The sequence below is a fragment of the Falco rusticolus genome, chromosome Z (assembly GCF_015220075.1).
Source record: "Falco rusticolus isolate bFalRus1 chromosome Z, bFalRus1.pri, whole genome shotgun sequence".
Classification (NCBI taxonomy): domain Eukaryota; kingdom Metazoa; phylum Chordata; class Aves; order Falconiformes; family Falconidae; genus Falco; species Falco rusticolus.
In genome coordinates this window covers 61,933,619-61,949,452 of record NC_051210.1, presented here as the reverse complement: position 1 = coordinate 61,949,452, position 15,834 = coordinate 61,933,619, and the positions used below count along the sequence as shown (strand labels likewise).

Genomic DNA, 15,834 nt, shown 5'->3' with positions numbered 1-15,834 from the left:
CCACATGCACTGAAAAGTGGATTCTGAGATGGGCTGTGTCCTTGGGAGGAAGCCTGTGCCTGTGGGATGCTCAGCCATGGGGTGAGAGGTGTAGGGAAAGGCTGGACTGCTTTCATGGGGCAGTGTTTATCTCCAGTCAAGTGAAACGGTGCTGTTGGAACTCTCTGCCTTGTTTACACTGTGCATCTTGGTGCTCTGCCTCATCGTCATCTTGCAATGTTCTGGCTGAGGCACAGACATGACATGGAAGGAGCTGATTGTCCTCACTTATGCATACCTTCTCTCCCCAAAGCTAAAGGGGAACAGACAAGATCTTTGGGGTTATGTTGTTTTATTGGACTCACATCGGACATATTAGAGGAGCTGTAGAGAGGGAATGCCAGAGTCCAAAAGTGGGAGGAGGTGCCTGGGGCTTGATCAGTGTCATCTGGAAGGGGAGAAGTAAGAAGCAAAAAGGGTGACCATCGTGCTCTGTTCTCAAATAGACTTGTCTTCAGTGAAGGCTATCTGGCATAACGAGCTGATTTGTGTGCATTTGCCCTTTGTTGTGCATTGCTGTGTGCATGCCTGGGCACTTGTGGCTAACTTCCCCTGTCCCAGTGGCACACTTGTTGGCAACCTTGTTGTGTTATCAGGACATTTCTAATGGTGTGATGCTGTTACTCACTGGCATTTCTTCCCTTTTTGGGGAGGAATGTAAAGACAAGACAAAAAGGTTTAAGGGCAGGTGAAATACATCCCTCAAGTGTTTTTAGAGTGCCACTTAAAGCAATGATCTTGTGTTTGAGACACAATGGAGTGACATACCTGATCTATCTGGCAGGGCAAGCTCGTGGCTAAAGATGAGCTGGAACTACATCTTGTTCAAAGTCCAGAGCCCTTCTAGTTCCAGACAGACTTTGCTAGATGCCCCTGCCCTCCTAGCTGATCCCCAGAACATGAGAAAGGTCTGCTCTTGAGTCTGCTTATCCCTTCTGTGGTGGTGTGTCCTCCTGAAGAGCTTGTGGTGTGTGAGCACATATCGGCATGGAATGGCTGAGCTAGTGGGGAGGCAAAGCTGTTTTCTCTGGACTCCCTTTGCTTAGCTTTGGACCAAGGCAAGGCAGCAGGCCTTGCTGTCCTGCAATATGTCACTCCAGTGAGGTGGTCTTAAGTTCTTAGAAGCCCCATTGGAAGGGGGAGATGCTTAAGGGCTGGTTGTTTCAAAGCAGAGGAGAGGTGGGCAGGCTGCCTTACCTTTCCCAGGCAGCAGTTTGCCAGCCCCAGCTTCACTGTTTTGTTGCCTCCAAGTCTACTTCTGGTTCCCATTGTGTACATGGGAGACCTTTTTTTGTAGATGTCCAGTTCCACCAGGGGGAAGGCAGCGGGACCTGGCATCTGTAGGAGAGGCAGGGAGCTTGCTGGGTACAAAAGGTAAGTGTTGATTCTCGCTGAGTGTCCAGGCGGGCTGTGCTAGTTGAGCTGGCTGGCCGTAGGAGTGGTGTGAGAGGCATGGAGCCATTGGAAGAAGGGCAACTTCTGTTCCTCTGCAAGGAGGCCAATTTTTGGAGAGGGAGGCGGGAGATTCCCATTAGTGCCAATGAACGTCACCCCACCAAAGCTGTTAGTTTTGGAAAGCAAGGGACCACAGGTGTCGACAGAGCCTCCCCTCTTCTGCTGTTAACAACAGGAAAGTCAGGAGACTTATGAGTTTTTGGGTTTTGCTGCTGGTGCAGGGAAGTGTGCATTAACAGCAGCTGCAGCAGGTGCTGGAAACCTTCTGCCCTGAGGAGAGCAGCTGAGCTTCAGCTGCTGACATGAGAGAGCAGAGCAGCATAGCTCACCTTGGAGAGGTCTTCAGCAAAGCCATTGTGCTTAATCTTCCCTTTCATGGAGTAACATGGGCTGGCATGGGTGAAGGCTGTGCTAGGTCCCATCAGCCTAGGCAGGATGTAAGGTGTCCCACCATTATTTACAAACACAACCAAGGATAAGGTTACAGAGATCCTGAAACAGGTACTATTACACCTACAGGTCCACATAGCAGTGGATGCCCTGCCCCTCCCAGCCCGGGCAGTGGGTTATAGTGCAGAGAGCCCTTTGTGACCTCCCTCTGTGACACTCCACAATGTGATACTTAGCTAGCGTGGCCATGCCCTGCAGTGTCTGATGAGACAGTGACTGGACAGGGCAGGAGCATGGAGCACAGTCCTGTGTCTTTCAGTGTGGTGGTGAGGGACAGCAAGAGACAGATTAAGAAGAACCTGAGCACAGTCGATGTCTTTCACTGATGCCCCTGGCAGCCCCACAGCACTGAGGTGTTGCCATTAAGCTGCCCTCACCTCCTCCTCGTGCTTTCCCCTACTTTACAGGATGAGAGAGAGAGCCCCCAGCCACCCCAGGGTGACATGGGAAGAGGGGGCTCCCCAGGAGAGCAGCTCTTTACCAGAGCCCTGTGAAGTGGCAACAGACCAGTCACAGCAGACCAGTGAGTGATGAGCACCCCCAGGGCTGGGCAGGGTTGGGGCCAGCAAGCAAGTGGCTCGATGCTGGGATCCCGCTTCCTCAGCACGCTGGCAGCAGGGGTCCTGTGGGCAGGGGGTATAGCAGTGCTCAAATGCCAGGGCTGCGAGCCAGTCCCAGCACAGCCGCCCTCCTTAGCCATGCGGACTGTAAAGCTCTTTTCACCATTTGGGAAGCTTGCTGGCAAAGATGCTGTGTCCTACTGACTCTTCAGTGTTGCCCCTCCATGTAGGTGAGACACTGCCAGAGGAGAATCCAGAGCATCCAGAGCTCCAACCAAGATGGGATTCTAAGAGCACCTGGTTGCTTTCTTCACTCGACAGCAGTGACATGACTTGATGAGTACATGACCAGGAGCTCCTGTCTTGCTGGGACTCTTGTCCATGGCATCAGCAGGAGGTTTGTGTGAGCAAGGGGACCCAGAATCAGTAGGGCTGCCATGGACTCACTGTCCTTGGGAAGAGGGTTCCTGTTGTCCTTGAGAAGGGACTATCCAAGGGTGGGAATCCAGTGTCCCAGCAACAGTTAATGCCCTCCTGGCCACCAGCAAGCCCTGGTTCTTTGTAGGGCAAACAACAGTGCACATTATCCAACCTTCCTTTCTCACCCTGGGGACCCTCTGTTCTCATCCTCTGCCCTGCAGAGACTGCAGTCTCTGCTTCCAGCTTTTCTGCGGTCCCTGCTGCCAGCACTGCCAGGCATCTCTTGCCAGAGCTGCTCATACTGCCATCGCGGCTCTTGGCATGACATGTCTCTCCTCCCTCCCTTCCTCTCATAGGTGTTTGGAGAGCATCCAGCATTCTCAGAGGACAGAGATCATCCTTGTGGCCACTGAGGCCTTGACAGCACACAACATGTATGACAGGCAAATGGCCATAATGGCCATGGCCACAAGAGACCTTGCCTCCTGGCTGACGGATGTAGGTGCACTGTGGCTGGATTGCCCTGCCCGTGAGCCCTGCCAGGCGTTGTTCCTCCTTCTCTCCCTAACACAGCTGTTTTGGGAACCTGAAGCCATTTCAAGGCAGCAGAGATGCATGGGAAGGGCAGCAGTTTCAGTGGCTGCTGGGGAAATGGCTGTACTCCAGTGGCAGCACCATACTCACCTGTCTCCCCTCCAGGTGCCAAAGATCATGGCATACATCCACAAAAATGTGAAGTGCATTCACACAGAGCCAGCCAGGTACAGCCTGGACTCACTCCTTCTCCTGCTGACTGACCATCACCCCAGGGAAGTGTGCAGGAGCTTGTTGAATACCTCTCCAGCCTGGGACAAGTACTGGCCCTGACATCCCCGAGAGCTTCTTCCCTGTGAGGGGAGGGGCCCACAGGCTCTCTGGCTGCCAGGCCCATGGAAAAACTGCAGGGAATCCATGAGGACCATGGCCCTCCATCCCCATCCCACCGGGCTCCCCAGCCCCAGTGGGTCGGTCAGGCCTGCAGCAGCCAAAGCTGGCCAAGCCAGAGCCCTGCCACCATGGTCCTCCCTGCCCCATGGGGAACACCACCTTGGCCCCCTCCTGCCTCCTCGGGCAGGGTCCCCAGGCATCCCAAGTGATAAGGACAGGAAGGGCCAGGGCTGCCCACAGCCTGGTTCTGTCGAGGCTGGTCCTGGCATGACACAGTGGCTGCGGCTTCCCTGCTGAAAAAGCAGTCTGTATCTGCAGTGCTGTAATGCTCTCACTGATGCTCAGAGGCCTTGTCACTTTGCAGGATGATGGGCAGAGCATGGTCAATTTAATGCAGGTCCGGGTGGTTTTTCACCACTTCACAACAAATGAAACTGTGTTTCATACAGGCAGGACAAATGCAGGTCCTGCTGCCAGATGTCATGCAAACCCTACAGTATGCCACCACTGACACCAAGTTGAAGGGCCTGGCTGTCTTCAGGAATGTGTTGCGGGTTCTGAAGAGGCATGAGGCCAGCCCCATTGCTCTGAAACTCTCTGAAGAGCCCCTGCATCTCTTTGATGCTGTACGGATGCTATGGGAGCCTTTGCCCCACCAATGGGCAGTGGGCAAAGACAGCTGCCACTGGGCCCAGTCCTCCAGCAGGGCTGCTCCCCTCCTCACTCCTCTTGTGTGGCCCATTGGAGGCCTGAGGCCATTCAGCCATGGCTGCAGGTGTGGCCTACAGCTCCAGCACCCAGAGCTGACCCTGGAGCACCTCCCTTCCCATCAGCCACACTAATGACCCTGCTCACCATTGGGCAGGGAGCAGCTTTTTGCTGAAGTCCTCCCATCCTCCTTCCCACCAGAACTCCAGCCAGGTGCAGCAGCTCTCCATAATCCTCTGTAGAGATGTGATCAGTGTGGTGGTGAGGGACAGCAGGAGACAGATTAAGAAGAACATGCAGAAGAGTCTGATCCCGTTGTTCTTCCATATGAATGACCAGATCGAGAGCATGAGCAGTGGTGTGGGGAAGGGTGTGCTGACACCACAGAGGGGGCCTGAGCATCAGGGGTGAGGGCTGCTGGCAGTCAGACTGTTGGAATATGTGTCACCTTGGAGGCCTCATGGCCTGAGTCACTGGGGACAGGGCAGATCTTCCCTCCTTCCCTGCACTGGGCCTACCACTGCCTTCTACCCATCCCCCATTCAGCCCTCCTCCAGTGCAGCCTGTAGGAAAGGTACCTGCAGACCCAGCACAAGCAGGGCTGGAGAACCTGGCACAGACATTCCCCAGGTCTGCCCTGCCTGGTCCAGCAGGAATTGGCAGCAGCCTGTGGTCACCACACACACAAGTACCTACAGGCTTCCTAGCTGTCCCAGCAGGTGTCAGAGGACAGGGCTTGGAGCTCCAAACCCTGTCCCCCAGGGCTGTGCCCAAAAGACCTCCATGCTTTGGGCCAGCACATGTCCCAGCTCCCACAGAGCAGGACAGCCCCAGGAATGAAGCCCTGCTCACCCCAGGTGCCCCTGCATTGGGCCAGTGAACTTGGTCTGCACAGAGGGGTGCAGCACTTGCAAGGGGTGGAAAGCCAGCTTGTTCCCCAGCCCGGGGCAGGGAGGGTGGTGGGAAGGGGTATCAGCCAGAGTGGGACTGGCCCTGCACCCTGGAATCAAAGCTCTGTCTGCCCAGAGCCTGGGCATGAAGGAGACAGGGCAGCCGCAGCTGGAGAGCCAAGTGCCCTCCTGGGTTATTCCTGTGGGGAGGTGCTGCTGGTGCCCATCCTGCTCCGGTAGCTCTGGAACTCCAGCCATTGCTGCCTACAGCAGCGGGCCTACACCTCCTTTGCCCTTCAGTCTGCTCCCCACCCCTGGCAGCGGCTCAGCAGCTCTTGAGAATCTCTGTTCTGTTGGATCTCCTCACACAAGGCTGGGAACAAGGCAGGAAGGTTGGAAGTAGTTGCTCTTTAAGGTCCCTTCCAACCCAAACCATTCTATGATCTATGACCTCTTGAAATAAACATTTTCCCTTTCTATGTCAATTTATACCAGCTGTCTAAGCATCCTCCTGCCATCATCACTGTAACCTACATAAGCATTATTACAATCATACTGGTTATTTTTATATTGGAAACCAGTAGATTTCTCATTTATTTTTATATTGCTAAATATATTTCTTATATAATATTATAAACAAATTTATTCATGCTACCATTTTCAAGTAGTGGACTTCAAAATTAATCAAAATTTTCGTCAAGAATAGGAGAAAATTGTTTAATAAAACCACCAGAATAAGTCAATTACTAACTATCTGAGCATTTGCTCTCTAGTTTTAAAAAACCTTTAAAAAAAAAAATAATACGTTTCCCTTGTCAGATAATGGATGAACGCAAAAAATGTTCAGGCTATATTTCGAATAAATGTTTATAACAATGAAACTGTTCAACTTTAAGGGAAAGAAGAAACAAAGTAACACAATATAATTATGCTGAGTGTTCATTAAGAAATTGGTGTTTGACATTACCAGTTTATAGAAGATGCAGTTTTTAGGTTCTGTATTAGCCTTGATGCTGTTTATCACATTCTGTCAGTCAGAGTTGCTGCAGTCCTTGCTGAGAGCCATAGGGAGCATGTGCAAAACCTCCTCTCACCATTCCAAGTTCTTATGAGTGTTCGTCTTCTGGGAAGTGTGACAAATCCTTCCTTCTATAGCAGGCACTGCATTTACTGGTATTTTTTACTGTGTTTTCTTTGAAGGCTTGTGGCAAATTCAAAATATGTTATAATAAAGTAATACAAAAAAGAATAAAAATAATTGCATTAACTATTTTTCATTTAACTTAAATATTGATCTGTTTGTATGGTACCTCTGGTATATTTAACAAACACTTTAAACCTCAGGTTTTTATTATAACCTATAATTTAGATAAATAATACAAACTTCATGGGTGACACAAGACCATGATTGTGGAATTACTGTTTGTTCAGGGTTTTGTAGGATGAACTATTCATTACCAGAACTCTACTTTTGATCTCACACAGATGAGTTGAAGCTAAAAGTTAAGCTTCAACCTAACTGCTACTGCTTTTTGCTAGATATTTCTGACATGCTGGTTACACACAGTGCTGTTTTAAGACTTTGGCCCTCAAATCCATAGCTTGAAAGAAGACCGTAACAGTAGTCCTATACCTCCTATCTGTTCCTTCAGAAATACCTTTAACACACCGTGCAGCAAGTGCACTAGAGCTCTACGTATGGGTCAAGTCTAATGCATAGGGTGCACGCAAGCACCTAGTGCCCAGGAACTTTCAAAAAACTCCTTCTGATCCACAGACTGAGGACAGTACATATATGTATTATGCAAAGTGCATATGATGATCAATTATTCTAACAGAAAAAAGTCATCAGGAAGTTTGAATAGTATGACAAGGAGAGAGGGATAATCATGAAAAACTAATTTAATTTTAATTTTCAGTGTGAGGAAAAAGAGTTTAAATACAATGCTAGGGAGCTAGTATGGGATTCAGAGAGGGCGAATAACTTGGCTTGACCTGTATGCATGTATCAGGAAGTCCATTAGAAATCCTCAGCCCACTGTTCTGGTTTAAAGTAATGTGGGGGCTGTATTAGCTGTGGACAGGCTGTGAATAGAATGACTCTTTCCTGCACCCAACATGCCAGCTGCAGCAGGATCAATTGGGAAAGATAAGGAAGACATCAATTAGGCCACTTTTATTATCCATCAAAGGGTGCTTGTTCTAGGAGTAGGTTCAACAGAAAAAAGGTTACATTTTTGTCATTGGCTTTTCAAGGACAGAAAAAATAGGTATAAAGCAATTCACACAGCTGTACAGAGATCAAGAGGCATAGCCAGTGAACCTAAGGGAGGATAGTTAAAGAAAAAGATTTAGAAGAAAAATGAGGAGCTTCTGTTTCTCACTGAACTTCTAGACATCTACTTTCATTAGAAATTAGATCATCATTGCATTATCTCAAGCTCTCCATTGTGAAATGCTAATAGTATTTCTAGGTTTTGTTCTGTGGCTTTGACCTGATTTCCTTCATACTTTCTCAAAACAAAATGATCTACTCCCAGCAGAATTTTTGAAGCCTTTACAGATATAGGGTTATAAATTGCTTTGGCAAAATTACAAATAGAACATCTTAGCTAATGTGGATGCTTTGAGACAGACTTTTTTCTGGGTTTTGGCACCACTCATAGAAGCTTGTGATCCTTTGTCTGGCTTATCTAATTTAGATCTATGAAAATGGTTTCAACTGTCTTCACTTTTCACACCGTTCTTTAGAATCGAAAGTCCATGTGTAACAGGTGCTTATCCCAGAATGTCAGTGTCCTGGTTTCAGATAGTACAGGGTTGACTTTCTTCCTAGTAGCTGGTAGTGCTGTGTTTTAGATTTAGGATGAGAATAATGTTGTTAACACGCTTATGTTACTGCTGATCGGTGCTTTCACAGAGTAAAGGCCTTTTCTCTTCTCACACCGCCTGCCAGCAAGTGGGCACAAGAAGCTGGGAGGGCACACAGATGGGACTGCTGACCCCAACTGACCAAAGGGGTATTCCATACCATATGACATCATGCTCAGCATATAAACTGGGGGGGAAAGCTGACAGAGGGCTGCTGCTCAGGAACTGCCTAGGCTTCAGTCAGCAGGTGATGAGCAATTGCACTGTGCATCCATTTTTTTGTATATTCTAAATTTTTTTACCATTATTATAATTATTCATATTTTCCCTTCATTTTCTGTCCTGTTAAACTGCCTTTATCTCAACCCATGAATTTTAGGTTTTTTCCCCAGTTCTCTCACTCATCCCATTGCAGTGGGTGTAGGGTGAGTGAGTGGCTGTGTGGTGTTTAGCTGCTTGCCATGTTAAACCACAACAGTCTGATAGACTTTCCTATCCTATTTTGGAACATATTAAAAGATATTTGGTATTGCATCTACTACTGACTTCTCTGTCCCTCTTTACAGTCAGTTTAAAAACTGTACACCATATTCTGCATTTCCTCTCTATGAAGCAATGAATTTTCTTAGAAAGAGCCATCAAATCAAGTTCACAAGCTGAGACATATGATACAAATAAAATAGAGTCGTTTATTCACAGTCTTTTGGGTGTGGGAAACATTGAACAAGATGCAAGATAGCCAGCATTAGAACATGCCATGAACTGTTCATTTAAGTGCAAGAACATGGATGACAAAGAATAATGCTTCATTTCTTGAGTGTTTTGTATGTCTTTGACTAAAGGAGAACGGCTTTCTGAACTACTAAAAGGATTTGTACTCACTGTCTTAAACTGCCTGTAAGTAAATTCCATTTGGGGTTTTTTTGCTTCTGCATTTCAAATTTGGGACAGGGCCATAGCTTATTGGTAGAAGAATATATTTCAGCCTGTAAGTTTCATGAATTGATGGCAAAAGTCTCTTCAAAGAGTAGGCCTTTAAGTTAGTATTGTAGTCATCTAAAAAAAATTCCTTAGCTCAGTTATCTGTCCCTTCTCATAAGTAAATAGTGTTCTGAATGAAACAGCTTTATTCAAGCATCACTGAGAAGAACCTAAAACCACCGTAAAGGGCTGTATTCATGGCTGTAAAGAATAAAATCTTAGGTGGGATTTTTCAGACCTGCCCAACTAATTCAATATTTAAAATACATATATCCCACCTTAATCTCAGTTATATAAGAGCTGAAGGGGGTCTTCCAGTAACAATATGGTGTTAGCTGCTTTTAAAGCCTTCTTTGTCATATTGAAGTTATTTTAAATTAATTGCAACTTCTGTAACCATGGAAAAGCCAGTACAACAAAATTCCTGTCACTGGTGCCTAGAGGAGATAGAGTGATGCAATCTTCACTCTCTCCAGACGTTTATGGATGTATACAAGACGTTTATGAAAGGCTAAGCAAGAAAAGAAGATTGATGGTGACAGTGTCAGGATGTATCTATAGACCTAAATACTGGAAAAATAATTTGTGAGGGTAAAATGGGGACTTTATCAGAAAGGCTTTTGTCCCTTGAAAGCCTCATACACTAAATCCAAAGCCTCTGAGTGTTAAATACACTTCCCTAAAAGGGGACTAGAATTTTAAAACAGGATTTAACATCCTTAGGAGTCTTTCTACCTCCTCCATTTCCATGTCCTTTCAGAAACCCATCTCTACATGCCTGTAGGAGTGATCATCCCAAAAGGATCAACTGTGAATAATCTGTGAAGCAGCTTGTATTTGACAAATCATTACCATATTCATAAAGTAGCAGCTCTGTGGACTTACAGGGCTGGGTACCCAGAAGCTGCCACAGATCTTTCCTGCCTTTTCTGAGCTGCACTCTGATAATGTTCCCATAGACTAATGTCCTAATATTTAGTATTTTGTGTATTATATAGCTTTATTTGCATTATTCAAAGTCCCAGTAAACTGGATGACTACAAGATGACCACAAAAAAAAGTCTCTGAGAGAAATAAATGGTCACATTCTCATATATGACAGTTCTGTAAATGTACACATTTAAATGCTTATTTCAAAATTACTTTGAATTGTAAGGCTGCAAAAGCATTAGTAATAAAACTATTGAATTTTTGGTTTAGTATGAATTTTTTATTCATTGGAAAAGTGAGTTGAAATTGCTTGGAGCTACCTTCTTAAATAACTTCCAGATTGAACATGTAGATTTTGCATGCAAATAAGACTGAGAGATTGTGGCTACAAATAGCTATATTTAATTTGAATATGCAAAAATAGTATTTGCATGTGTGAACTTTACTAGAAGGCGAGTAAGAGAGTTTAAGAAACAGGCTTGATATCTGTGTCTACTAATCTTCTGCAGGATGGCAGGAATATTTATCAAACAAAAGACATAGGAATATCAGGAAATTAAGAAATTTGAAAACTAATGGAGGAAAAAAGGAAAAAAATGCAATTATAATCCAGTATACCCATAATTCAGCAATCAATCAGATTGTACTTTATGAAAATAAAGCTTCACAAGCATGAAAAATAACAATAAACATATCACAGCTTACATTAGCCAAATATTTGTCAATGGCAAGTTGGTAGATCTTGCTTTACTTCAGATACAGTCCTTGGTTTTTTACTGAGTGTCCTACAATTCCATGCCCTGGTTCTGCATCTGGATGAAGTTCAAATTCTATTCCTGATACCTGAGGAAATCTGGAAGTTAAGAAGACAAATACTGGAGAGGAAAAAGGAATAAATAAATTCAGATCAACCAGACTTAGAGCACAAAAGACATATTCTTAAAATAACAAAATTAGTAAGATCACACTTGCACCAAATATCCTATCATTATAAGAGTATATGAAGGAGCAGCTGTTACTTTTCTTGCCAATAGTCCAGCACTGATCACCTATGTTAAGACATTACCAAATGAAAGGTATTGAAGTTTTTATCCTATTTTTTATATTTGCATAATACAGTAAAAATATTTAAAATGTTTGTTGTAGGGAAGTAATCATTATACTTTGTACAAATATGACACAAGGTTTGTGATACCATTATCAGCATTAAGTGAGACATTTCAAGTGTCTAAGACAACTACTATTTTCATATATGGGTAGAACAGATGGGATGATCGCTTTACAGACTTTCCATCAAGAGCTGGATCTGTAAAACTCCTTTTAAAAAATGTCCAATAGTTGTCTTCATGTAATTCTGACTACTAGCACTGGATCTGCAGCAGGGATGACAGCAAAAAGATGATCTATAGTGAAATCTTCTGCTTGGTATATTCAATTTAAACAAAGGGTATATACAAAATCATAACAGACAATAATGAAAATTCCTGTAGGATTTTTCTTCCATAAACATTTGGCTAAATAATATATTTCTGTGCTGAAAGATTTAAGGTTAGGTATGGTTTAAGGTTATGCTAAATAAGAAAGAACAAGTGTTAAAAATTTGTTGAAATAACAATGATGGAGGAGTCAACACTGCAAAGACGTATACACATGCTTAACTTCATGTGCGCTAAACACTTTAAGAAAATTAAGCAAACATCTTGATTTAATGACTTCTATAGTTAGAGGTGTGTTGTGGTTTTTTTTTTAAATGTTGCACACAAGGGTAGATGGAGAAGCCAAATCTCAATCATAATCCCTTCCATCATAAAAAAATGACAAAGCCAACTTATAACCAAAGCCATCTGGGCACTAGGTGAAAAAGTGATTTAAAACCAAAAAGACTAAACCAAACCAAAATAGTATACAGACAGTCATTATTAGCAAGGGAGAAACAGAAAATGAAGACAGCAACACAACCAAAACTGATTGTATATGAAGACTTGTAGAAGCTTTCATTTTTTAAATAGTTCGGTAGCATTTCGATTTAAAGCATACTTGGCAAAACCAATTCCTCTGCAGATTTAATAAGATCAGGGGTTTATATGTGGGAAATGTGTTCTCAAATTGCTTCTTATTTGATTGAGGAGTGGAAATAATTGCAAAAATATGTTGCTGTCAAGACCATAACCGGAATTTCAGCCAAGCTATTTTGTCTCATTACAGTGCTGCTGTAGGAAGTATCATTCTTCACTCTTACCGTATTTGCTCTACAAACACAATATGCTTGATTCCTGCCTTGGATACCATATACTTTAAAAGACAAACAAATAAAAAACCAATCAATCCACAAATACTGCATAAAAAAGCACCTATTTTAAGTAATGGGAATCACCAATACAATCTAACCTATATATACCAATCTTAAATTATTTCTCATAAGACTATGTGGTCATATATGCACCAGTACAAAACTTTAAAAGACATCTCTGGAGTTTATCTAAGCAGGGAGCATTCCAGTCTAGCATTTCTTCTTACTATATCTGATATAAATGATTTGCAGATAATGATAATGGACAGCAGAAGTGATCAAGATCTGCTGTAAAATGATAAACCCAAGACATTCCCGCAAGAGTAATACAGTTCTATCCATCATTGTCCTTAGGAAGAAAGCTTGACTGGACTGCCAGAGGTGACTCTGCAGGTGACTGAACTACGGAACTCCATTCTTATGCAGGGAATCAGTTCTCATTTTCAAAGGATATCTGTGTTTTACTTGTGAGCTTTGAAAAGTTGAAATTATCTTCTTTTGGGGTTTTTTTTGTGTTGCCTTTGCCAAGGGGGAGGTAAAAAGATTCAAACGATTGTACTAAATTCTATAAGAAAACTGAGAAGAATTTAGTCAGAACTTGAGAATACATGATAACAGCTGATAACCATGTACGTCAGATTAATAGGTAGTAGCTTTTTGCTTAAATCCGTTCTTAGAACCATCACTACCCACCATGCATTTCCTAAGCAATTTTTCTAACTATTCTCCCAGTCAAATGTTCAAAACAAAACCACCTGTGGTCAGCATCAGAAATGTCTTTGCAGTTTAAAGACAGTTAAAATCAGGGATTACAATCAACTTCACAGTCAACCTAACTTTCAACATAGTTTTACTGTAATGTGTGCTAGTATTTAGAATCTCTTGTGAATACCAGTGATCTAATTAAAATTGTCTTGTAATCTCTAGAGTCCCCTCAGGAGCTGAGAATATAGCAGATGCTGTGCTACTACAACATGGCAAAGGCTGCTTTATAGGAATGTACCTGTGGTTGACTATAAATGGTATTAGTGCTGCCTTTCAGAGAAAACAGCTTTTAAAACTTAAATATTGTTGTGGTTTAACCCCAGCTGGCATCCAGGCATCACACAGCTGCTTGCTTACTGCCCCCTCACCCAGAGGGATGGGGAGGAGAATCGGAAAGGAATGTAAAACTCGAGAGTTGAGATAACAATTTAATACATGAAACGAAAGCCGTGCACACAAGCAAAGCAAAACAAGGAATTCATTCACCACTCCCCACGGGCAGGCAGGGGTTTCAGCCGTTCCCAGGAAAGCCGGGCTCCATTGCACGTAACGGTTACTCAGGAAGGCAAACATCATAATAGTGGATGTCCCCACCTTCCTTCTTCTTCCCCCAGTTTATATACTCAGCATGACATCACATGGTATGGAATGTCCCTTTGGCTAGCTTGGGTCACCTGTCCTGGCTGTGTCCCCTCCCAGTTTCCCGTCCCCCTCCAGCCCTCTGGCCGGCAGGGCCCAAGGAACTGAAAAGTCCTTGATTAAGTGAAAACATCACCCAGCAACAGCTAAAACCATCAGTGTGCCATCAACATTGTTCTCACATCATAGCCAAAACACAGCACTGCGCCAGCTACTAAGAAGAAAATTAACTCTATCCCAGCTGAAACCAGGACAAATATTTTGTCAGAAATATTTTATTCACAGTAGGAATACACCACACAACTCAACAGCAACAATCATGTAAGGGATTTAAGTATAAAAATCTAGGGATTAGGGTGTTACAGCAGTATTACTAATAAATATCTGTAATAAAGGAAGGTTCTTATGGATGGTGATCTTTCAATTAGAAAATCCCAACATCCATAAAACAGAATGTTATTGATTGCTGCATTCTTTCACTCTGTCATTGCTTCTGCCTGTTGAATGAGTAGCTATGTCAAGGATAAATTAATTCATATTAATCTATATACCATTCATATAATTCATATGACATGTAATTCACATACTATTATAAACTGATTTTCTCAAGAATTCAGGAAGTAACACACAGAGGGATGTCAAGGGTACTGTCTTCCACTATGAGCTTTCCTATGTTCTGCAGATACAGTAATATTTTAGGATCAAACTGGATAAACAACAAGATTTCTAAATGCCATTTTCATAGGTGATCTTAAAACTAATTTTATAAGGTAATGTATTTTAATAGTAATCAACTCATGGATGCACTAGAGTAACCTTCCATTAAAAATTTAACTTAAATAATTGGAAAAAAAAAATAGGCCACATTCCTCTGTGGTCTAAGTTTACTGAAGCCAGTCAAGTTGTGTTAGGAAGAAATACAGATCTCATTTCAAGATAGAAGGGCAAGTTCACAAACTCCTGTTAAAAATAAACTGTATTTATAAAAGCAGGAAAATCCCATGGCCACAATGTAAACACCATATAGTTAATTGCATCTAGAATAATACAGAATAGAGAGCGCTTACAGCTTCCCACCCCCTAAATTCACACTCAGATACAGAGTCAGGATGCAGGCATGGTAAAGTTCTAAATCCAGGAATATGGAGATGCTTTCTGTCCCAATATTAGTGATATGGCCATAGAAAACTATTGCTTTTTTAAATAAATTTTAACCTAATTCTTATTAGCTGTTTATTTTTTAAATAACTAATTAAGAAAATCACACCCACCTGAAGGTTCTGAGTATACATACTGATCACTGATTTTATACATAAATGTTTTTCTGAATTTCCCAGAACATCAATTTTTTGAAAATTATACTGAAAGAATTAACCAAAGTTTCTTTTATTTTTTTTTAAATTATAAATTCAGATTTTTTCCATAATGCGTGTTCATTAATCTTTTTCATTTCATAATCAGTCACGGCCAACTAGTACCAGATGTACTCCATGTATATGCTGTACAAGTCTGACACTTCATTTGTGTCATAAACTGTGAGAAGTTCTGCTCCTTCTGTTTTAAGTTTTACAGATGTTTCATTAGCTGCTTTGATATAACCTGTATAGTTTAGGTTAATTTGTTTCTAGTAGCAGAGATATCTAGCTTGTTAATCCAGTTTTTATACTATTCCATTTAACTACTTTATTTTTATTGTGCTGTGACCTAATGGTTCCAAAATAAATCTGTCATATACATTGCAGAGGAAACCTGGAAAACTGCATTTGTTGTACATACTCATCCACAATATCCAACACCAAAATCAAACGCATGGTTTCCTAAACGTAAGTTCAGAACATACTTGTTAAAAATTAATACAAATAATTAAATTTTAGCCAAGTGCCACTTTTTCTTATCATTCCCCATAAGC

General features: G+C 42.8%; 1 long non-coding RNA gene across 2 annotated transcripts; it reads right to left on the bottom strand.

Annotated features, from left to right (window-relative positions):
• Nucleotides 1-6,106: 6,106 nt before the first annotated feature.
• On the bottom strand, nucleotides 6,107-13,793 carry LOC119141733. Of its 2 annotated transcripts, none has more exons than XR_005102024.1 (3): nucleotides 12,471-13,793; nucleotides 10,937-11,106; nucleotides 6,107-6,650 (listed from the first exon to the last, which is right to left on the bottom strand). It is a non-coding gene; the product is annotated as an uncharacterized LOC119141733 (long non-coding RNA). The 2 variants fall into 2 exon arrangements; XR_005102025.1 differs by lacking the exon at nucleotides 6,107-6,650 and adding an exon at nucleotides 8,990-9,812.
• Between the last annotated feature and the right edge of the window lie 2,041 nt (nucleotides 13,794-15,834).